We start from the raw sequence: 23,438 nt of genomic DNA on the forward strand, positions 1-23,438 counted from the left end.
GCCATTGGAGACCAGGGGCAGGTTTAGACATGTCCCTGGTCTGGGGGTGGGAGGGAGCTGATTTGTGGGTGGGGGTGGGAATGGAGGGCAACACTGAAGGGGTTAAACAGGTTTTTGCTCCTCATGAATTTGTTTGCCTGGGCCCAGGATTGGAGGGCTTCACACCTATACCCTGTGTATACAAGAATCAGATTTATAATACTTCCCTGTTTTTTGTTACGTATGAACGCTATAAACCAAATTATTTTGAAAACTGGTGCATCACCTTGTCCTTAGCAATAAAATGTGTTGAGCAGAGGATTGGTTGTGTCTGCCCCAAGGAGCCTGAGTGGCCCAGGGTCAGGCTGGGGGTGTATCTAGTCATAAATTCTGGAGCAGCGCCAGGTATTTTAAAAAGTTTTTTTTTTTTTCTTAATATCTATTTATTTGACAGAAAGGCAGCGCGAGAGGGAATACATGCAGTGGGAGTGGGCGAGGGAGAGGCAAACTCCCCACTGAGCAGGGAACCCAACGTGGAGCTCAATCCCAGGACCCTGGGATCATGACCTGAACCCAAGGCAGGCATTCAACGACTGAGCCACCCAGGTGCCCCCAGGGCCAGGTGTTTTAAGAAGACTCAAGCAGGACCCAGGAAGCTGTCCTAAAAGCGATGGGTTCTTTGTCAAGGTCTGGTCCCGTGGCTGTGTGCTAGACTGTGGCTGTGTGCTAGATCATATGACAGACACATGGGAGGCAGAGGCACTTGTGGCTCTGAGCACCTTGTTTTGTTTCCTTTGCCTTAGGGGTGGGAAGGAGGGAATAGAGGACCAGACCACTTTCACAGTCAAACAGGGTTTGGTCTCTCACTTCTACACTTGATTATCTTCACCGAGCTGGTCCAACTTAATATCATGTGTTCCATGCAAACTGTGGAACCAGCCTAACAGCGCTTTAAGGGACTTGGCCCCCAGTGGGATCCAGTGGGGTCTTGAAGCTACTTTGAGCTGCCTGTAGTTGGTGAGAAACTTCCCTGGAGGATCCTGGGGTATAGGTGGTTGAGGATGGAGCAGGAGCAGGGCAAGGAGGCGCCAGTGACTATGAGCCAGACTCAGGGGCACAGCAGAGCTGTTCCAGCTGGCCCTTGGATGACCAGGCACTTGTTTCATGGCATGTCTAGGGGCTACAGGCTTGGGTCAGCTCAGCAATTCTCAAGGCTGCTTTATATTCCGGTTTTGGGAGGTGGTCGCTACATGGTGTCTGATTGTGGGGGCGAAGGGAGGAGCTGCAGGTTTCAAAGATAGTTTTCTATGCCAATTCCCTCCTGGGGCCAAGAAAGGGAAGCTGAATTTTTCTCCAGCATCCAACAATTCATTTGGGAGATGAGGTGGGACTGGTCTTAATGTGGGAGCACATATCTTTGAAGGGAAGGAACACACTTCTCTAGACTTGGCAGGGTCCCAGACCCTCCTACCTCTCACGGACCCCACCATCTCCATCCCCATTCCTGCTGAAGGACCTGCAGGGCTGAGGTGCCTGGTCTAACCCCAGCAAAGCTCTTAGCAGCTGACCTTTCTAGACATTATGCACTTTGGATTTTGGCTTAAGTAATAACTCCTGGGAAACCGAAGTTTAAAGAGGGGATGAAACTTGCTCAAATCCTACAGAACAGGCCTCTTCCTCATTGCCTGCCAGTGCAGTCAGGCCCAGGCTGGAATCCATCCTCTGATGGATTCCAGGGAAGCCTTTTTGTCAGGGCAAACTGCCCTCCTTTCCTAAAGTGGCATCTCTGGGTTGGCAACCAAGGATCGCGTCCTGACAGTACCTTCTCCCTTCTGTCCATCCCATCAGTGGTGGTAAACGTTTCAAATGGTGCTCCAGGTGGATATGCTGGTGTTCAGGGGCGTGAATGACTGTAGGGTGGGAGAGAGCTGGGACCTCGGGAGCTGCAGGGCGAGTGGTCCTGTGCGCGCACTAAGCATTTTCTGCCACACTGAAATGGGCAATACAGGAGGGAACCCTGTTTCCTTATACGCCACAGGATAGGGCAGGGTCGCCCAGCCGGTAGAGGCTGCCAAACCTTGGGCGTCAGGGAGCCCACCAGCGGCGCTCAGCCGAGCACCCGGCGGCAGCTGCGGCCCTTGTGGAATGACGGTGGCCAGCCTGCATCTGCGCCCGGGCGGCCGCCGGCCCTTCGCGCGCCTGCGAGGAAAACAGGCTCCGGAGGAGCTGGGTCACGCCCGCAGGCATCAGATGTTCTCCCGGCCATGAAGCCGGGGGAGGAGAATTGCTTCAGGCGGCGGATGTGCTCCGGGAAACTGAGGCGAGGTGTCCCCGCTGACCTGCAGGCCGGGCCGCCTCGGCCGGACGCTGCTCGGCACCTCCCGCAGCCCGGGTCCCCGCGGAGGGGGGGGCGGGTCGGGAAACTGGGGGTGCCGGTGCCTATTGGGTCTCCGCGAGCTTGCGCTCGCCCGCTGCCGCAGCGCAGCTCTGCATTGGTCAGCCCGGCGCCCCGCCCGGCTCCCGCGGCCCGATTGGCCGCGGATGCCCGACCCCCGGCGAGGGCGCTGAGGCGGAGAGCGGGATTGGTGGTCGCGTCGTCTCCGGGTCGCGGCCGCGCGCTCCGCCCGCCGTTGCGTCCCCACTATGGCGGCGCCCATGCAGCCCACCGCGTCGTGGGCGCCCGCCGGGGTCCCCCGCGGCTGTTGCGGCCGCCTGCGCCCTGGCCTTCGCCTTCCCGCCCGCGTCGGGCCGGGCGCCGCCTCCCCGCTGCCTCCCTCTCCGCTGCGGTAAGGGCCAGTCGCGCGCGCGTCGGGGCGCAGCAGCCACCGCAGTAACGGTGGCCGCGCCACCCCTCCCCTCCCCCGCCGCCCCTGGTCCCGGCGGGCGCGGAGTCCGCCCGCTTGCGCTGGGGAAGGGAGCGTTGGGGGCACGGCCTAGCTGCGCCCCCCACCCCCGAGCAATGAGGTCCAGCTTGGACTGGGGGCTCGGGCCCGGACTGCGGGCCCCAGGCGATTTCGTCCGGGAAGGTGGGGCGGACAGCCAGGCCCCGGGGGAGGACGGCTGGACCCGGGCCGCGCTGTGTGAGGTCACCTGCGTGAGAGACCCCTCAGCGCTGCGCACCTTGGCGCAGAGGAGGGACGGGCGAGCGGGCCTCCGCTGTGGGAAGAGGAGAAGGAAAAGTCCAGGGAAAGCTTGAGCGGGAATCTGCAGCGCACTGGGTACCGGTTGTCATTGCTTACTGCTTTCCTGGCAGCCAGACATTCGGGGGACCGGGTCAGTTTGATAGGCAAAGGACGCCTTTCTGGCTTCCTTTCCTTCTGGCACTTCTCCCCATTGTTAATTCGGGAATCTTGCTTGCAAGACGAAATATCTTCGTGATGAGAGCAGGTTTGGGGAGGATGGTGTCCCACGAATATTTTGGGTTTCTTTTTGTCACTGCCCATTTTTAAGATTCCTCAATAAACTTCATTTCTGTTTGCGCTTCCCTCACAAACGAGGGAGGAGTGGAACGCGTGAACTAAATCAAAGTAGTTAATTGAGAGAGAGAGAGAGAGACCAATGAAAGCGGCTATTATTTTGTAAAAACTGGGAACTTTTTTGTGGATTTAATTTGAGTTGTCTATACTAAGTTGAACTTGAAGGTAAAACAAAATCACTTATTAGGTTCCTGGAAGTAAAGTAGTCCTCATGGAAAATTAGGCTATCTCTAAGTCAGAATCACCTTGGAGTGATGATGGTTGAGCTGTTTGGTATACCTTCAAGTCAAAAAGATTAAAAGGAAGCCGGCACAAAAATTTATGACCAGACTGTGTTTTCAGATCACCTCTTAAGGCAGTAACAGCTCCTACGATGAAAGATTTTTCACTCTAGGATATCTTGAAGTATTAAGTGATGAATCTCACTGTTTTGCAAGTCTACGTGTGTGGTCGTGGTTAAATAAAAGTAAATTATTAAAGAGGGAATAAGACGTGCGTGTTCTTAGAGTAATTGACTTTGGATCATCAGTAGTGTCTCATGAATACATATTATGTGCAAGTCAGTAAGAATGTGGGGGAACTGAAGACCTGTAAGGTAAGAGACTTGTTCTGATTAGCCTAAGAGATAGTTGTGGGAAAACTGGGCACACAGGACACTGATAACTGGTCATATTGCTTCTAGAATTCCTAGACAGTAGGTAGGAGAATCTGGGAAGAGAAGAAACCCATATGTTTGAGAAAGGTTTCACAGGGAAGCTGATGCTTGCCTTAAGCCATGACTGGGTAAGCCTGGGGGATGAAGAATAAGAAGAAGGGAAGATACAAGAAAGGATGGTCAGGGGGCAGGGGAGAACCGGAAATGCTCATGGGTGATTCCAGGAGGTTCTTGTTAGAGAAACTGGGAGGTAAGTTTGTATCAAAAAGGTAGGCGGGTGGCATCAGATGGAGAAGTAACTTTGTCTCAGGCAGAGCAAAGGATAAAAAGGTAGAAGCATGTAACTCCAGCCAGCCTTTAGAAAAATAGTAGCACTTTGTTCATTCTTGTCACTTTTCTGATTAATCCCAGCTGTGTGTACGGACAGTCCTTGTGACTACTGAGATCGAGGATTTGGGCCTCTAGATGCCTTCTTACCTTCCTTCTCTCCCCTTGTGTTCACTTTGTTGCCAGGTCTTGCGGCTAGACTCCCCGCTGTTTTTATCATCTGCTGCTTTCCATTTCTGCTGTCATCAGGCTTATTTGGGGTCATTGATACCATGCCGTTGAGTTATTGTAGGAACTCCCCCCCCAACCCCCCCCCCCCCCCCCATCTATGCTGTGTACTGCTCTCTCACTGCCAGGTATCTCACTTCCCTAGTCAAGACTTTTAACAGCTCCCCATTGTCTGTTGAAATTAAGCGCAGAACAGACTGGCAGAGACACTAGGGGTAAATTAATTTCTTGCATTCCCTTAGATTTTGTTATTTTTTCCAGGTCAGTAGAACTGTTTGCTCTTTGCACTTTGCTGTTTGTGCTTCATATCTTTGTTGATGTTGCTTTTTCTATCTTAAATGACCCCCTTGAATCTCTAATTATTGGTTCTGACCCATGTTCAGGGCCATGTGCTAGGGAAGGTCCTTTGTGAAACTTCCCTGTACTTTTCTTCCCATCTAGATGGGACTTGTCTCTCCTTTAAAACATTTTATGTTGACAACTGTGCCAAAAATGCGGACTCTAGCAGGCCATCTGATTTTGCTACCTCCTGAGGGCACTATAAAACTCCCATCTATGGGAGTTTTATAAAACTGAACTTGTTCAGAGCATAGACAGTCTTCATCATCTAATACAGTGTTTTGTACATAGTAGGTACTTGACAGGCTTGTTTTTTTTTTTTCCCAAAGATTTATTTATTTATTTATTTGAGAGAGAGAGAGAGTGAGTGCGCATGAGAAGGGAGAGGGTCAGAGTGAGAAGCAGACTCCCTGCTGAGCAGGGAGCCCAATGTGGGACTCCATCCAGGGACTCCAGGATCATGACCTGAGCCGAAGGCAGTTGCTTAACCAACTAAGCCACCCAGGCGCCCCTGACAGGTGTGTTTTATATTGAACATAGCTTTAAACCAAGATGGATGCAAAGAAAATTCTTTGTACAAACAAAATGTTCATCATAAAATCTGTAAAGAAAGTTACTTATGTGAGAGAATTCCTTATTAAGAGATCTGATGAGGGGTGCCTGGCTGGCTCAGTCAGTGGGACTTGTAACTCTTGATCTCTGGGTTGTGAGTTCAAGCCCCACATTGGATGTAGAAATTACTTAAAAATAAAATCTTTAGATTTTTTTTTTTTAATTTATGAGAGAGAGCATAAGCAGAGGGGAGGGGCAGAGGGAGAAGCAGATGAGGGAGAAGGACCTGGTGAGGGGCTCGATCCCAGGACCCTCAGATCATGACCTGAGCTGAAGGCAGTTGCTTAATCAACTGAGCCACCCAGCTGCCCCCAAAACAATTTTTTTTTAAGATTTTATTTATTTATTTGACAGAGACACAGTGAGAGAGGGACCACAAGCAGGGGGAGTGGGAGAGGGAAAAGCAGTCTTCCTGATGAGCAGGAAATCCAACAAGGGGCTTGATCCCAGGACCCTGAGATCGTGACCTGAGCCAAAGGCAGATGCTTAACCACTCAGCCACCCCAGCACCCCCCAAAAATAAAATCTTAAAAGAGAGATCTGATGATCTGATGTATTGATCTGGAGGGCTTGGATTAGGCTGCATTAACAAAAATCCATTAAGACTTAAGTGGCTTAACAGAACAAAAGAGGATTTCTCACTAGCAGGAGTGCCCAGGGAACTGTGCTCCTCACAATCACTCAGGGACCCAGGCTGATGGAAACTCAATCCGAACATGGTGTTTCAGTGATGATTTTGATCTGAGTGAAAGATGGTGGTTAGGGGGCATGGTCACTGGATGGCATATGTCACTTTCGTTCACATTTCATCCCCTAAGGCAAGTTACATGGCCAAACCTAACTTTAAAGAAGAGCAGGGAGGGGTACCTGGGTGGCTCAGTTGGTTAAATGTCCAACTCTTGATTTCAGCTCAGATCATGCATGATCTCAGGGTTGTGGGGTTGAGCCCCGCATTGGGCTCTGTGCTCAGCGTAGGGTCTGCTTGTCCCTCTCCCTCAGTTCCTCCCCTGCGCATGCTGTCTCTCTCTCAAACAATAAATAAATAAAATCTTTTTTTTTTTTTAAAGATTTTATTTATTTATTTGACAGAGAGAGATCACAAGCAGGCAGAGAGGCAGGCAGAGAGGAGGAAGCAGGCTCCCTGCTGAGCAGAGAGCCCGATGCGGGGCTCGATCCCAGGACCCTGAGATCATGACCTGAGCCGAAGGCAGCGGCTTAACCCACTGAGCCACCCAGGCGCCCCAATAAATAAAATCTTAAAAAAAAAAACAAAAAACAGGGAATTGCAACTTTAGCATGTGCCTGGGAAGCAAAGAGCCAGATCTAATTGGTGGGCAGCAGGAAGGACTAATGCATCTCTTATGAGTACCACAGTCCATAGAAGATTGGAGGTAGCAAAATCAGATGGCCTGCTAGAGACGAGCATATTGACAATAGCAAGAAATAGGATCTTTAGCTAGGTATGGGAGGAAGCTGGATAGGGAAGTTGGGACTCCATGACAGGCACTGTACACATCCACAGGCCAGGGCTGCTGGTACTTGGGCAGGCTGGTGTACTCTAGTCCCAGCAGAGTCATGCCAAAGGCATCACTGTTCTATAGTGCCCTCAGTAATGAACACAGGAATGGTCCTGAGGCATCCCAGAAAAGTTGAATTATATTTAAGTAATTTAGCTAGGAGGAATGAAATAACTGGAGGTACATTTTCACTTATATAATTAAACTAAGAAGAAAACTTAGTTTAACATTGGTTAAATTGGGTTTCCTTGAGACCATCAAACTTCAGGGAGGAGAGTCTTTTTTTTTTTTTTTTCCTTTAAAGATTTTATTTATTTGAGAGAGAGTTGGGGAGGGACAGAAAATCTCAAGCAGATTCCTCATTGAGTGCAGAACCTGATGCGGGGTTCGATCTCCTGACACTGAGATCATGACCTGAGCTGAAACCAAGAGTTGGATGCTTAACTGACTAAGTAACCCAGGCGCCCTGAGATTTCACTTTTTTTTTTTTTAAAGATTTTATTTATTTTTTATTTGACAGGCAGAGATCACAAGTAGGCAGAGAGGCAGGCAGAGAGAGGAAGGGAAGCAGGCTCCCCGCTGTGCAGAGAGCCCGATGCGGGGCTCGATCCCAGGACCCTGGGATTATGACCTGAGCCGAAGGCAGCGGCTTAACCCACTGAGCCACCCAGGCGCCCCGAGATTTCACTTTTGATAAAGAATAGAAACATAAAGTGTTGGTTGGAGCTTTGGTGCAGGAGATAAGATCTGGGTTGAAATCTTGTTTCCGCCACTAATTGTCTGACATTGACCAAGTGTCTTCTTGAGCCTGACGTTATCAGTAAAATATGCAGGGTGAATCAATAGAGTTGGTTTATGTAAAGCGCTTTGCATAGTACCTGGTTTGGAGTAAGCAGTTGTGTTCATGAGTATCACCACCAGAAGCAGCAGGATTTGAAAAACACTTTTGAGCAAACCTAGGAATGTAAGTAGAAGGCTTCCCTCAAATTTTCCTACCTTTTTTTCCCTGTCCTTGGATAGCATTCTTTTTTTTTTCTTTTAAGATTATTTATTATTTATTTATCTGATAGACAGAGATCACAAGTAGGCAGAGAGGGAGAGAGAAGCAGGCTCCCCACTGAGCAAAGAGCCTGATGCGGGGCTTGATCCCAGGACCCTGAGATCATGACCTGAGCCGAAGGCAAAGGCTTAACCCACTGAGCCACCCAGGCGCCCCCTTGGATAGCATTCTTACCATACCTTTCTTATTTTCACATTTGTCATATTTTATTTTACTTAGTCGTATGTATGTCTGTGTCCACCATCACACAAGGCACTCCAGTCACCTATTAACTGAGCAGGTGCTGTTAGGTGCTTGGGCTGTTTATAGTGGCCTCGGTAATGTCACTCCGGGAGCAAAAATGAACTTTTGTTCTGCTCTGTTTTCAGCCCTAGCAAGGCCCTGTGCTAGGTCATGGCATTGTAAGTTAAGAAAGGGATGGCACTGGCCTAAAGGAGCCTATAGTCTGGTAGGACCAGAAGCCAGTAAGCCGGCAGTTAAAATACATTGTCACAAGGGCTGTGTTTGAGGGTCCTTTGGGATCTCCAAAATGAGACTTGCTATCACACTGGGAGTATAAATAACAGTTTTCCAGAAAGGCTCACACCTAACCTAGGTCTTGAAGAATCACTGGCTATTAGCTTGGTGGATGTGGGTTTGAAAGGCTTCCTGACAGGAAATGATGTGTGTAATGGCCTAGAAACATGAGCGAGTGTGGCTACATCCTGAGGACACTTGAGTGGCAGGAGAGAGAAGGGGTGTGTGGAGGCTGTGAAAGGCACCTTGTGAAGGCTTTTTGAGTTCAGGAGTCAGAGCTTTATCCTGCAGAGGAGTAGGAGCCACTGAAGGATTTGAAGGTAGGAAATCAGCTTTGTTCCTTAGGAGGGTCACTGCATGTCGAGGAGGCAGAGCAGTGGGTGCCCCGTTTCCCTGACAGGGGAAGTTCTGAGGTTTGCAGCCGTGGTCCCATGCCCTGCTACACAAGAGTCATAGAATGTTCATGTCTGGGGAGAGATGAGAGTGAGGTGAATGGAGGGAGGGCACCGATAGACAGGGGTGGTGATGTGAGTGGGGCCTTGGGGTCTTTCCTGGGGGTGGAGGACAGCACCCTTTCCAGGGGTCCGCAGACCAGGATTTCCATCCTGGTTTCCCTGGTTTCTGCAGTATGACCTTGGGCAAGCTGCAGAACCCCTTATGTCTTGTTGGTTTCCAAATCTGTGAAATGGGGTAAAAAATCCCTACCTTGCAAGGTTGCCGCTCTGGGGATACAAACAGATAGGAAGCCCAGCACGATTAGATAACATAAGGGGCCTCCTGTGATAAAAATAACAGTTTTAAGATTTCTAACGTCTAGAATATTACTGGGTTCGTGGTAGGTGCTCCTCAGCCTTCAGTCCCACCTCCTGGAGATAGCCACCGCCCACATTGTGGTTTTATTTCTATATCTTAAGTGATTGGTGAGTGCTGATCTGGGAGTGGTAGGCATGGGGCATTATTCTGAGATCTAGAAGGGAAGCATCGATATGGATAGCACACCGACTTAAACATTCTTTAAATGCCAACAAATTATATATGGCTCTTCTGCTGCTCCCGCCCCCACCCAGAAGCCACACGTGCACAAGGGCACACACTCCTGGCCCGGCTTTGCTCCGATGTGCACACTGCACGTACGGCTGGAGCACATGCTGCTTTGGCCTGTCATCGTTGACTGTGTCCCGCTGAAGTTTTGCTCCTCTTCAGTCTTCTTCTGAGCATGGTTTTAAAGATGATAATGGGGCTTGAATCAGACTTGTTTTCCATTAGGTTCCTCCCTGGTCATCCCCACTGATGGGGAGTTCCTCCCCTCCGAGCTCTTGTGCAACTTAATTTACTTTACTCTGATTAAATGTCATCTACTGTCGTCTTGTCTTACCATTCATTATTTGTCTACTTGGCAGTGCCTTTCTCCTTTTCCTTGATGTCAGTTTTTCTTACAAAATCACGGGAAGATGGCATTATGTATTTTTGACATGACTTAAAAACCCACTGAAACCTTTTTTTTTTTTTTTAAGATTTTATTTATTTATTTGACAGAGAGAAATCACAAGCAGGCAGCGAGGCAGGCAGAGAGAGAGGGGGAAGCAGGCTCTCCACTGAGCAGAGAGCCCGACTTGAGGCTCCATCCCAGGACCCTGGGATCATGATCTGAGCTGAAGGCAGAGGCTTATTAACCCATTGAGCCACCCAGGTGCCCCACCCACTGAAACCTTTTGTTTGAAATATGTTGAATGGGTTAAAAAATTCTATGACTGGGGCACCTGGCTGGCTCGGTTGGTGGAGTGTGTGATCTTTGATTTGTGGGTCATGAGTTCGAGCCCCATGTTGCATATAGAGATTACTTAAAAATTTTTATAAAAAACAAAGAAATTCGGGACCCCTGGGTGGCTCAGTCAGTTAAGCATCTGCCTTTGGCTCAGGTTATGATCCTGGGGTCCTGGGATCGAGTCCAGCATCAGGCTCCCTGCTCTGCGAAGAACCTGCTTCTCCCTCTCTCTCTTTGTCCCCCACCCCCCGGCTTGTGCTCTCACTCTCTCTGTCTGTGTCAAATATATAAATAAAGCCTTTAAAAAAATTATAAAAAAAAGGAAAAGAAAATTCCATTGTTTAGTTTTTTAATTAATTAATTAATTAGTTAATTAATATAAGTAATCTCGGCGCCCAATATGGGCCTCAAACTCACTGCCCGAGCGAGATCAAGAGTCACATGTTCTTCGGACTGAGCCAGCCAGGTGCTCCGCCACTGAGATTTGATTTGATTTTATTTGATTTGATTATTTTTATTTTTATTTTTTTAAAAGATTTTACTTATTTCTCTGACAAAGATCACAAGTAGGCAGAGAGGCAGGCAGAGAGAGGGGGAAGCAGGCTCCCCACCAAGCAGAGAACCTGATGCGGGGCTCGATCCCAGGAACCCAGGATCATGACCTGAGCTGAAGGCAGAGGCTTCAACCCACTGAGCCACCCAGGTACCCCTGATTATTATTATTTTTAAAGATTTTATTTATTTATTTGACAGACAGAGATCACAAGTAGGCAGAGAGGCAGGCAGAGAGAGAGGAGGAAGCAGGCTCCCTGCTGAGCAGAGAGCCCAATACAGGACTTGATCCCAGGACCCTGAGATCATGACCAGAGCTGAAGGCAGAGGCTTTAACACACTGAGCCACCCAGGCTCCCCCATTTTATTTTATTTTTTAAAAAAGATTTTATTTATTTATCAGAGAGAGTATGTGGTAGGCAGAGAGAGAAGCAGACACCCCACTGAGCAGAGAGCCCGACATGGGACTCTATCCCAGGACCTTGAGATCATGACCTGAGCCGAAAGCAGACACTTAACCGACTGAGCCACCCAGGCGTCCTGAGTTGTTGTTGTTGTTGTTGTTGTTTTTTAATTGAAACACAATTGACACTTTATTACTAAGTCTTTAAAGTATGTGAAGAGTAAATTGTAAGGCAGCTATTCTTAAGAGTTTTTGGTCTCCGGACTCCTTTGTAAGTTTAAAGGTTATTGAAACCCCAAAGAACTTCCATTTTTGTGGGCTTTGTCTATTGGGATTTAATGTATTAAAACTTACCGAGAAAATTTCAAATTATAAGAATATCACCATACATTCCATTAGCTGTGAGGACAGTGATGTTGTCACTTGTCATCATATGTTATGTAGCCTCTGGAAAATCTGCTGGACTCTTGTGAGAAAATGAGAGTGAACAGGCAAATGGTGTCTGAGAATTATTATGAAAATAATTTTGAACTCGTGGATCTACTGAAAGGGCCTTGGGGACCCTTACAGGTCTCTGGACCAGTTTGAGATCTGCCGACATATAGATGTAAGAGTTTTTGTACATGACACTTTTATATCTTTTCGGCAACAAAATGAAATAAGGTAGAAATACTACTAAACATAAGTTTTTGTTTTTTATTTTGTTTTTTGCTTTTTGTTTTAGAGGGGATGAGGAACAGAGGGAGAGGGAGAGAAAGAGAGCATCTTAAACAGGCTCCACGCCTCGTGTGTGAAACATGATGTAGGGCTTGATCTCACAATTCTGAGGTCATGACCTGAACTGAAATCAAGAGTCTGTTGAAAACGTCAGTTTTGAAAATGCACTCAGCACAGATTCTTTTAAAAAAAGTAACTAGTTTCTAGCTTTGGTTAAAACATGTTCTCTAGGGGCACCTGGGTGGCTCAGTGGGTTAAGCCTCTGCCTTCAGCTCAGGTCATGATCTCAGGGTCCTGGGATCAAGCCCCGCATTGGGTTCTCTGCTCTGTGGGGAGCCTGCTTCTCCCTCTCTCTCTGCCTGCCTCTCTGCCTACTTGTGATCTCTGTTGAATAAATAAATAAAATCTTTTATAAAAATTAAAAAAAAAACAACAAAAACATGTTCTTTATCTTGAAAGGACAGTTGTGTGAGTACTTTTGGAATATCTGCTAAGTACCATACTGCTAACAGATACTTGCCATTGCCAGTAATGGTCAGCAAACTGTGCCTTTCACTCCAGAAATCTTTTTTTTTTTTTAAGATTTTATTTTATTTTATTTTATTTTATTTTATTTTATTTTATTTTATTTTATTTTATGTAGGCTCTCTGCCCAGCGTGAAACCTAGTGTAGGGCTTGAACTCACAACCCTGAGATGGAGACCCAAATTGAGATCAAGAGTCTGATGCTTTACCGACTGAGCCACCCAGGTGCCCCTTCTTTCTTTCTTTTTTTTCTTTCTTCCTTTTCTTTCTTTCAGATTTTTATTATTATTTTTTAAGTTTGTTTATTTTTGGTAATCTCTGCACCCAACATGGGACTCGAACTCACAACCCCAAAATCAGACGTGGCACGATCCACCCCCTGAGCCAGCCAGGCAGGCCCATGTTTCCTAATGATGTACTTTTCACTCTCAACAACAGAACAATATAATGACATCTGTCACTAAGTCTTAATATGCTATATCGCTTCAGGGTTTTGTTTTGTTTTGCCTAAAAAAATAGAATGTTGCATTTCCAGTAAATGTTCCCCTACGTATTTTTTTCTCATCTCTTTCTTTGTTCACCAGAGAAGCAGTATCTTGAATTTAAACTTCTTAAATTCCCATACATGTTTTTATGGTTTTGCTCCATGTTCTGTGCTCGCACGCCGCACACAGCAGGGGCCGGGGGCCGGCCGGGCTTGCTGGTGTCCCTGGAACCCTGACGTGCGTGCCCATGTGTGAGTCTTGTTACTGACTGCTTTCAGTTTATGGTGTTTTAGGATACACGGCCATCTCCCAGCCCCCTTCAACACCAGCCTCCACTCTTTGATCTCAGCTGGCCCAGGCAAAGGAGGGTTGTCTCTTCAAACATTCCGGTTGAATTTTCTCAAGACTGATTGCATTCAGTGTTTTTAATCTTACACATAGAATTTACCTTTTCCAGATAAAACATCATTACCGCAACCTTGTCCCCAGGACACCATTAAGCAAAACCCCCTTAAAACCAAACTTTAACAGCTCCTATTCAGAAAGGGTCATTTTGTTCGCTTGTTTATTTTTTGGGTAAAAACAAAGATGAACTGAAGATTGTGTTCCCTTGGATCCCTCCGCACCCACCTCGCACCACCAACCTGGCTTTTACTCAGCTGCTTCTGAAGGGAGCATCCAGTCAGAGACAAAACATTTTTCAGCCTTCCGCTTCTGTCTTCTATTTTTATAACCTTGGTGGATATCTAATTTCTACTTAGAAAGTCACTGACCACCTGTGTTACAGGAGTCTGGGTCCAGTCAGGAGAGAGAAACCACATGGTACTTTTAGCAGGTAAACTTAGTGTAAGAATTATTAACTGTAACAAGAATTTGGAGTAACATGAGATCAGCTAGTAAGAAGGAAAGAAAGAGGGGCGCCTGAGTGGCTCAGTGGGTTAAAGCCTCTGCCTTCAGCCCAGGTCATGATACCAGGGTCCTGGGATCGAGCCCCGCATCGGGCTCTGCTCGGCGGGGAGCCGGCTTCCCTCTCTGCCTGCCTCTCTGCCTACTTGTGATCTCTGTCTGTTGGATAAATGAATAAAATCTTAAAAAAAAAAAAAAAAAGAAGGAAAGAAAGAAGCACATGAAAGGATGCTCAACACCATTAGCCATAGGGGAAATAGGAAGCAAAACTATAATGAGACACTTACCCTCACCCCAGCCTCTCTGATGATCTATTTTATATATATATACACATATGTGTTTATGTATTATATATAATTTATATATTATATATAATTTATATATTTATAATAATATATATGTATATTGTTTCATTTGCTTGGTTCACCCCCATTAGGACAGCTATAATCAAAAAGACAGATAATCACTAGTGTTGGCACAGATGTGGAGAAATCAGAATTCTCATATGTTGCTGATGGAAACATGAAATAGCTCAGCTGTCATTTCCTCAAACAGTTCAATGTAGAGAGTTACCATGTGACCTAGGTATATATCACTCCTAGATGTACCCAAGTCCTTCTCTAGGTACATACCCAAGAGAAATTAAAAATTTATGTCCATATAAAAATTTGTATATTGGTGTTCCTGGAAGCATCATTCTTCCAGAAAGTGGAAATAACCCAAACGTCCATCAACTGATAATTGGATAAGTAAAATGTAATTTATGTTCATATGATGGGATGCTTTTTGGCGCTAAAAAGAAATGCAGCCCTGATCCATGCTACAACGTATGTGAACCTTGAAAACATCAGGTTAGGTGAAAGGAACCTGTCACAAAGGACCACATAGTGTATGATTCCATATATGTGACATGCCTATAAACATTTGCCTATTCTATAGAACAGAAAGTAGATTAATGGTTGCTTAGGACTCAGAGAATGGGAGGTTGGGCAGGGGGTGGCAGCTCAGGGGTGTAGGATATCATTTTGGAATAATGGGAATGTTCTAAAATTCATTGTGGTAATGTTTGCACAACTATGTGAAAATACCAAAAGCCATTGAAATGTCTACTTTGAATGGCTGAATTTTATGGTACGTGAAGGATACCTCCATAAAGCTTTTCTAAAGGAGTAAAGAGAACCCCAAAGGAATCTAGGCATAGCACATATAAGGCCTGGGGCTGAGAGAGAGTGCTCATTGAAGAGCTCCCCAGTCTACCCCACACCTGGCGCAGGCTGAGATACAAACTTTGGGGTGCAGTGGACATGACGATGGCTCACTGGGTCACCGATGTGTTACTGTGATGCTGCATGGTGGGATTGGCTGGAAACCAGCCTTCTTGGGGGCTGGGGTCTCTTTGCACAGAGGGGTCTCACCAAGGGCACTCTGCTATGCAGCTGCCCAGGCTGGGCGCTGAGGGCCGCTGTTGGCCGCTGCTCATCGCTTATGGCCGGGCACTGGAGAAGCCAGGTGTGCTGTTGGAGTCTACCCAGAGGAACACACTGGAACCCAGAAACAAAATCCCTTTTTCCTCCAGCATGGGCTCTCCAGCACCTTCTACTGACAGCTCGTATCATGCCAACCAGCAAAGAAAAATATGCACAAATATGCCCAGGCTCAGATCCGTCTTGACAGAGCAAGCAAACGGGGTGACTATGGAGCGGAGAGGCAATAAACCTGTAACCCACACAGGAGTCATGGGGATCTCAGCAGCCCCCAAGCTTTTTAATTCCCTTTGGGGGTCCCAAGGTTATCCCTGCCCCTAGGCAGCTGTGATTGGAGAAGCCAGGACACTTGTGTCTTTGAGTCAACTCGCCCTCAGCCTAGCTCTTTCTAGTTCATTTTTACATCTTTTTCTGTTCTATATGCCTGGTTCTCTTTTTCAGATACCAGTTATGCTTATGCTGGATCTCCTATAACTACTGTTGCTGCACGTTTTTGTTTTGTTGTTTGGATTTGTTTTAGTAATTCTCTTACACTTTTGCTTTTTTCCTTTTTTTTTTTTTTTTAAGATTTTATTTATTTGAGTGGGAGAGAGCGTGCGCTTGTGAGAAGGGAGAGGGAGGATCATGACCTGAGTCGAAGGCAGATGCTTAACCAGCTGAGCCACCCAGCTGCCCTTATTCTTTTTCATTTTGTCTTGTGTTTTTTTTTTTTTTAATCCACCTTCATTTCCTTCCTTCCTTCCTTTTTAAAAATTTTGGTTATTTTAAAGTAAGCTCTACACCTGATGTGGGGCTCAAACCCACAATCCTGAGATCAAGAGCCGCAGACTCCACCCCCTGAGTCAGCAACGGGTCCTCACCGTCCCCAGGGTTGCTTTCATGACTCTTACCATCTTTTCAGCAGCGACCACTTTGTTGGCTACCGCTGAGGCTTTCATTTCCGTGATGGTGTTATTTTTCTTGGTTCACTCTTCCTGAATGCTAATTTTACTTTATTTAGAAAAATGGCGTTGTCTTAGTGTTTTTTCCCTGAGCTCCCCCTTTCATGTCTGCTCTTTATCTGTTCTGTAACCACATTTTTTCTGTCCTGTCATCTTCATCTACCATGTTTTGCCCCAACCGTCCCATTTCCTTTCTTCCACTGTGTTGTAGCATTTCTCATTAGATTTCCTGTACTAATTTCTTTTTATTATTTTGATTTAGTCTAACACTTCTTCAGATGCAAAAAGTTACGTGACTGAAGCCAGATCACTGGGATTTGAATCCTGGCTTTGCCATTTGCCAGCTCTGTGATCTTAAACAAGATAATTCAACCTCTCTCTGCCTCAGTTTTTTCTGTATGTAATGGGAACGATAGATAACCTCATAGGATTGGTGAGAAGATTCAGTGAGTTAAATCGTTCAAAACTCTTAGAACCGTGGTTGGTCCACAGTAAGTGCTATATGAATATTAACAATATTGACTTACCCCGCTCACTAACTTGCAATTAGGAAATGCACGTTCCTCTGCATAGGATAATTTAACATATTGCATATTAATTAACTACTTAAATCTGCCTAGTCGTGTGTAACAGCTGAATAGGAGCTGTGCATTCAGCAAAAAAGTTTGTTAAAAGATTGATGAGCTTTGGGGCAGCTGGGTGGCTCAGTGGGTTAAAGCCTCTGCCTTCAGCTCAGGTCATGATCCCAGGGTCCTGGAATCGAGCCCCGCATGGGGCTCTCTGCTCAGAAGGAAGCCTGCTTCCCTTCCTCTCTCTCTGCCTGCCTCTCTGCCTACTTGTGATGTTTGTCTGTCAAATAAATAAATAAAAATCTTTAAAAAATTGATGAGCTTTTCAATAAATTTTTTTGGGAAGCTGGATAATAAATAGCATGGTATATAATAACTTCTCATTAGTTTGCCTCAAAAATATTCACAGGAGTCATGCTTTGTGGTTTTTGCTCTGCATACCTTTGTCATACCTGAGTTTATATCCAGTATGGCTGATATTTGAAGGTCAGCAAAATTCCGACATCTTATTTTATTTTATTTATTTTTAAAGATTTTTATTTATTTATTTGACAGAGAGAGAGAGACAGCGAGAGAGGGAACACAAGCAGGGGGAGTGGCAGGCTGAAGGAGAAGCAGGCCCTTCGCTGAGCAGGGAGCCCGATGTGGAACTTGATCCCAGGACCCTGGGACCATGACCTGAGCTGAAGGCAGATGCTTAATGACTGAGCCACCCAAGCTCCCCAAATTCTGATATTTTAGACTAAAAATTGTTGCCAGGTATAGTTGAGAAAATAACCATATTGTAGGGTGTTTTAGAAATGATAGGTGTTTGGTGCAGTTTTTTTCCATGAATTCAAATTTTTATATGATTTTTCTTTTTATGGCTAAATAAAAAGAACCTAGCATAATAAACCTTTGGTCCCTTTCTTTGAGCATCCTGTAACTGACCAAATAGTCAGTCAGTGAGCAGGTCGCTCTCGAAGACCTACCAGGGATACAGGGGTAAACAACGTGGGCTGGTCCCTGCCTGCATTAGCCTGAATATAAATGTTAAACAAATTACTGTAAATACGCGTAAGATTCTAAGTGCCCTGCGAACTGGGATGAGGATAAACAGCTGCTGTGGGAATTTGTAACAGGGAGGCCTAACCTGAGGTGTGGAGACAGGTGAGGCTTCTGTGCGGGGTTCACCTGGAAGCTGCGGATTCCAGGCTGAGTGGCAGTTGGTGCGATGCTGCGGGAGGGTCAGGACAGCGTCAGCCTGACCTTGGGAGAGAGTGAGGGGACCGGGAAACACTGAGAGAGCGGCCGTGTTGTGGACTGGACCCCTCTGGGGGAGGTGTAGGGCCTGGAGAGAGTTGTGGGAAGAGGTGGGCAGGGGCCAGAGCATGCCCAGCACGCCGAGCCTTACAGGCCCCGTTAAGCGATTTGGGCCCTTACTCTGAGGATAGTGGGACATTTGCTAAGTTTCAGCCTGGGGGTAAGATAAAGTCACATCGGCTGCTGTGTGGAGAGTGGGAGGCTAACCAGGGAGCTGTAGTAGGAGCCCAGGCTGAAGGTTAGAGTGACTTGAAATGGGACGGTGGCAGTGATGTTGGAGGGATGGATGCATTCAAGAAGGATTTCGGAGGTGCAGGTCACAGGACTCGGTGACTGAGTGTATGTGGAGGTGAGAGCGAGGAGGGTAGTGTCGAGGATGACTTCCAGGTCTCTGACAGGAGCCCCTGTGAAGGTGTCACCTTTTGCTTGAGAAAGAGGAAGTTTGGGGCATCTGTGCAACATCTAGATGGTACTGTGGAGTATCCCTACTCCCTAAATAGACGGACATGGGACTCAGAAGCTGTTATCTGGATGGAAGAGCTCAAGTTTGGGCTGGTCAGCGTAATGACAGCAAATTAAATCACAGAAGCGGAGCAAAATTGCTTCGGGGATGTCTGCAGAGTGGAAATGTTAGGACAGCCTCACACAGGACCCCAGGCTTCTCTCCTCATGCAGCATTGCTATGTGTCCATACGCACACACAAATCATGCCTTCAGGATGTTAATTTTGGAATGTGTACAGCTTAGATCGTGTCTGGAATTGGGACATGTAATTAGAAATACAGTAGTTTATTCTTTTTTTTTTTTTTTAAAGATTTTATTTATTTATTTGACAGAGAGAGATCACAAAGCAGGCAGAGAGGCAGGCAGAGAGAGAGGAGGAAGCAGGCTCCCTGCTGAGCAGAGAGCCCGACACGGGGCTCGATCCCAGGACCCTGAGATCATGACCTGAGCCGAAGGCAGCGGCTAAACCCACTGAGCCACCCAGGCGCCCCTACAGTAGTTTATTCTTTTTTTAAAAATATTTTATTTATTTATTTGAGAGAGAGAGAGAGACAGTGAGAGAGAGCATGAGCGAGGAGAAGGTCAGAGGGAGAAGCAGACTCCCCGTGGAGCTGGGAGCCCGACGAGGAACTGGATCCCGGGACTCCAGGATCATGACCTGAGCCGAAGGCAGTCGCTCAACCAACTGAGCCCCCCAGGCGCCCCCCAGTAGTTTATTCTTTAAACACACACTTCTCAAGTGTTGCTATGTATGGGCGCTGTGCTAGTAGGCTCAGGTGATTCACAGAGCTAAGTTAGAGATCATGCTTTCAGGTGGTGTACTCCTCCTTTGCAGAGACAGAGGAGCGGGCATGATGTTTCATAAATACTGTGATGCAGGTAGGCATGGGACGATACGGGAGCAGACATGGAGTATAGGGCTATGAGTAAGGAAAGCTTCCCAAGGGAGGTAAGACTTGAACAGAGCCATAAAGATGAGCTGGCAATGGTCGGCAGAGAAGGCAGAGGAAGGGCCCTCCCACTGTGCTGTCCTGTCTCTCTCAGTCGCAGATGCCGCAGAAAGGTCAAGGCATTGGAGGATAATCACGTCCAGTGGGTTTGACAGTTAAGACGTCAGCGGCAAACTTAGTGACCCTCTAGGGCAGGGTATGAGTTTGATTGTCTTAGTGTCCCCCTGTGCTCTGCATAACTCCTAGCTCTTAGTGTTTGCTGCGTCAGCTCTGGACAGAAGAGGGACATCTCCTTCCCCAAGATGAATACACGGGAAGGGGATGAGTCTGGATTGCTGCATTCCCTCGATGGCCCAAACGGGCTTACTGCAGTTTTCTTTACCTGCGTGCTTTTTTATGGCTGTGCAGGGAGGCCAAGTGAGCTCCTACAGCCCGAACAATCATAAGTATTAATCTAGTGTTAGTGTTTTTATGTTTTATTCTAGTCCTTTTCTTTTCTTCTTTTTTACTTGTCTCTTTCTTCATTTAATAGTGTATCATAACCGTTTCCCCGTGTCATTAAAATGTTTTCATAAATTACATCTTTTTTTTTTTCCCATAAATTACATCTTAAGTGGCTGCCACATCTCTCATTTGGACGTTTATTTGAACATTTGAGCATTTGGTTTATTTCTTTTTCTCTTGAAATAATTTGAAGTAATTACAAAAAAGTTGAAAAAATACTACAGAGAACTCCCGTAGAGCCCACAGCTCGTTTATGGCGGAGTCTGTCGGATGGCTCCGTCGTCAGTCTCCTCTCCACCCCCCTCTGTAATTAAGAAGCATCTGGTGGGCGCATACTTGAAGACTGTACAACACCCCATTTCTCAAAATTCTACCCCTTAACTTGAGCATTCTTTGATGTGTCTTTAGCTGAATTATTACTGACCTGGTCCCCAAATGGTGACTTTGTGATTACATTATTCCTTCTGCATTCATCAGTTGGCATTCTGCTCTAAGGGAGCGTTCTCCCCTCTCCTCATTTATTAGGCTCTTCTTTCGTGGGTTGTAATCTGTTATTAGTGGTCTGAATTGTTCCAGAGCTGACCATTAGGAGCCTCTCCACTGGCTGCTTTTTCCTTCTGACACGGCCTCACCCTCTTAGTCTCTTCTTGCTTCCAGGCACCACGAAAAAGCCCAGCCTTGGCTTGTTTGTGCCTCCTTTGCCTCAGCCGTGCAATCAGCCATTCTTCCAGGGATCCCTGGTTCCCATTAGGGGAGAGTCGTATTTAAAAACCAAGCTCCAGGTGCCAGATGTGCTCCTTGGAATTGGGGCATGCCTGCTGCTAGGCCCTTGTCAGTGACCGCAGCGAGGGAACGTATGCCAAGTATCACACAAAGGCACACACACTGTCTTTTCTCATATTTTTGTATCTTTATCTACCAGAACCTATCCACTCACACCCATCCCTTCAACTTGAGTACAACTCCCCACATTTATTCTGGTTTTTCCCTTTTCCTATTTGCAACTCCCTTTTCTGTCATTGAGAAGTCCGGCTCCTGTATGCCTCAGTACATTTACTTACTTGGTCAATTCCAGTATCGCGGGTTCCCACACCCCCAGGACCCTTCATAATAGCCTGATGCCCCACGCCTCTCTTCATTCCACGTAGGCATGCCTGCCTTGATTGGTGCCCAAGGCTTGATGGCTTTTAGATTAGATTATTCAGAAAGGAAGACCGGGAGAGAGCTCATGCCTTTTGGCTGCATCACCCTCTATTCTGGGGGTATATACCTTAGCTTATTCAACCCCTATTGAAGGACTTACTCTCTCATATCACAAATAGTGCAGCAGTGAATAGCCATGTGCACAAGTCATTTTGAATTTTTATCCATGTGTCTCTGGGATAGTTTCTTTTTTTAAAAAGAAAGTATTTATTTTAGAGAGAGGGAGAAAGAGCAAGAGGGAGAGTGAGCAGGGGGAGGGGCAGAGGGGAGGGAGAGAAAGAATCTCAAGCAGACTCTTTATGGAGCACAGAGCCCAGAACAGGGCTCCATCCCAGCACCCTGAGATCATGACCTCAGCCAGAGTCACGAGTAGAAAGCTCAACGGACGGGGCCACCCTGGCACCCTTGGGATAGTTTCTTAAAAGTGAGGTTATTGGGTTAAAGGGCAAAAGCACATGTGATTTCGTTAGGCATGGCCCAGCCCTTCCCACCACCAGGCCAAGTGTGAGACCCGTTCCCCCTACAGCCTCAAGCTTTTGTCCTAGCAGCGAGTTTGAAAGTGTATCTCTTTCCGAGTCTTGAGTTGTTCTTTTCCTGGTGTTGAAAGTTTTGACTTATTTTAAGCTTTTACTCAGTTCTTTGTATGCTCTCCACTTTTGGAAATTGGTTTCCTCTTTGGGTTCCTCTTTGGAAAAGGTTCTGGAAGAACCTTTTCTGTAATGGAAAAGATAGAAGTAAAGTAGCAGACTAGTTCAGCCTTCTCACTGTGCTGTTTGCTGAATGCATGGGTTAAATCTGTGGACTGACCCATGATTTTATGTCTGCTGGAGCTTTAGGTCTTGGTCATGACCACGGCAGCTCAGGTTGTCACAGCTGCCTTCAGGACAGGAAGGAGGGGGTGGGGCTGGGACCAGCCGCCTGCCCAGAGGAAAGGCTTTCCAACAGGCTGCTTACAGCTTAAATTTGTTACCATTGGAAGCACCAGATGGGATACCTTGTCCTTTGTGTTGCTGGAACTGCAAGTCTCTAATTTCTCTTTCAATTTGAAAACTTTCTATGTTTGTTATGTGCATAAATATAAAAATAAAAATTAAAAATAAATACACTAATAAGATTGTGAAAAACAATCCCCCTTCACTTTTTGGAGGTAGCCATTGTCTGCAGTTTGGTGCATATTAACTATGGACTGAATATGGAACCTTAGTTTTCAGTGTTCCTGTCGCCCTTGTTTGTGACCAGTATGTGGCCATATGTACAGGTTCGTTACTAATCTACAACTCGTTTTTTTTTTTTTTTTTTTTTTTTTTCATTTAGCGGTATAGACTAGACGTTTTTCCCATGTCAGGACAGACAGCTGTGCACCATTCTGTCTGGCTGGTACATCATACTTTATACTTGTTGTTCTCCTGCCTTCATTGATCACTACCCACCTTGTGTCCTCTGTGCTGGTGTCTGACCTTGAAGAACGGCATCATCTCCGCTTCCTTGCCTTCTGGCTTCCCGTTGGAATCAGCTGATAAAAGATACTGAGGGATCAGAGGGCGAGTGCTGAGAGAAGTCAGAGCATTTCTTACTCGCCTCCGCCCCTTGCTGGGGCTCCAGGGACACCCTTCCGTCTCCTGCTCTGTTGCCTCAAAGGCAGAAGTGGCTTCCTACAGTGGAGAGTCCTCGGGTGCTTCACCACCCCCTGGTTGGTTCCTTTAACTCTAATCACATAGCTATAAAACCCCCCATGATTCACTTCCTTTGGTTAATTCCTCTGCATGTGCCATCTGTTTTCCTGCCACGACCCCCACTGATCTGGATGTCACTGCATAGACGTACCATGATTCATCTATTTGGTTCCCTATTGATGGACATTTGAATTTTTTCCCAGTATTTTGTTCTTAAAATGAGTGTTGCTAATGAACATTCAGGTA

General features: G+C 46.5%; 1 protein-coding gene across 5 annotated transcripts in view; it reads left to right on the forward strand.

Annotated features, from left to right (window-relative positions):
• The first annotated feature begins 2,658 nt into the window (after positions 1 to 2,658).
• Positions 2,659 to 23,438, forward strand: part of ST3GAL3 (ST3 beta-galactoside alpha-2,3-sialyltransferase 3) — a 188,120-nt gene continuing 167,340 nt past the window's right edge. For 4 of the 5 annotated variants that reach the window (XM_032877539.1, XM_032877542.1, XM_032877541.1 and 1 more), the window contains exon 1: positions 2,659 to 2,765. The gene's annotated coding sequence lies outside the window, so the exon portion shown is untranslated. Of the gene's footprint in view, positions 2,766 to 8,895; positions 9,030 to 23,438 lie in introns of those variants that run through there. The other variant, XM_032877540.1, reaches the window with a different exon arrangement.

The sequence above is a fragment of the Lontra canadensis genome, unplaced genomic scaffold (genome assembly GCF_010015895.1).
Source record: "Lontra canadensis isolate GAN:19392208 unplaced genomic scaffold, GSC_riverotter_1.0 scaffold60, whole genome shotgun sequence".
Classification (NCBI taxonomy): domain Eukaryota; kingdom Metazoa; phylum Chordata; class Mammalia; order Carnivora; family Mustelidae; genus Lontra; species Lontra canadensis.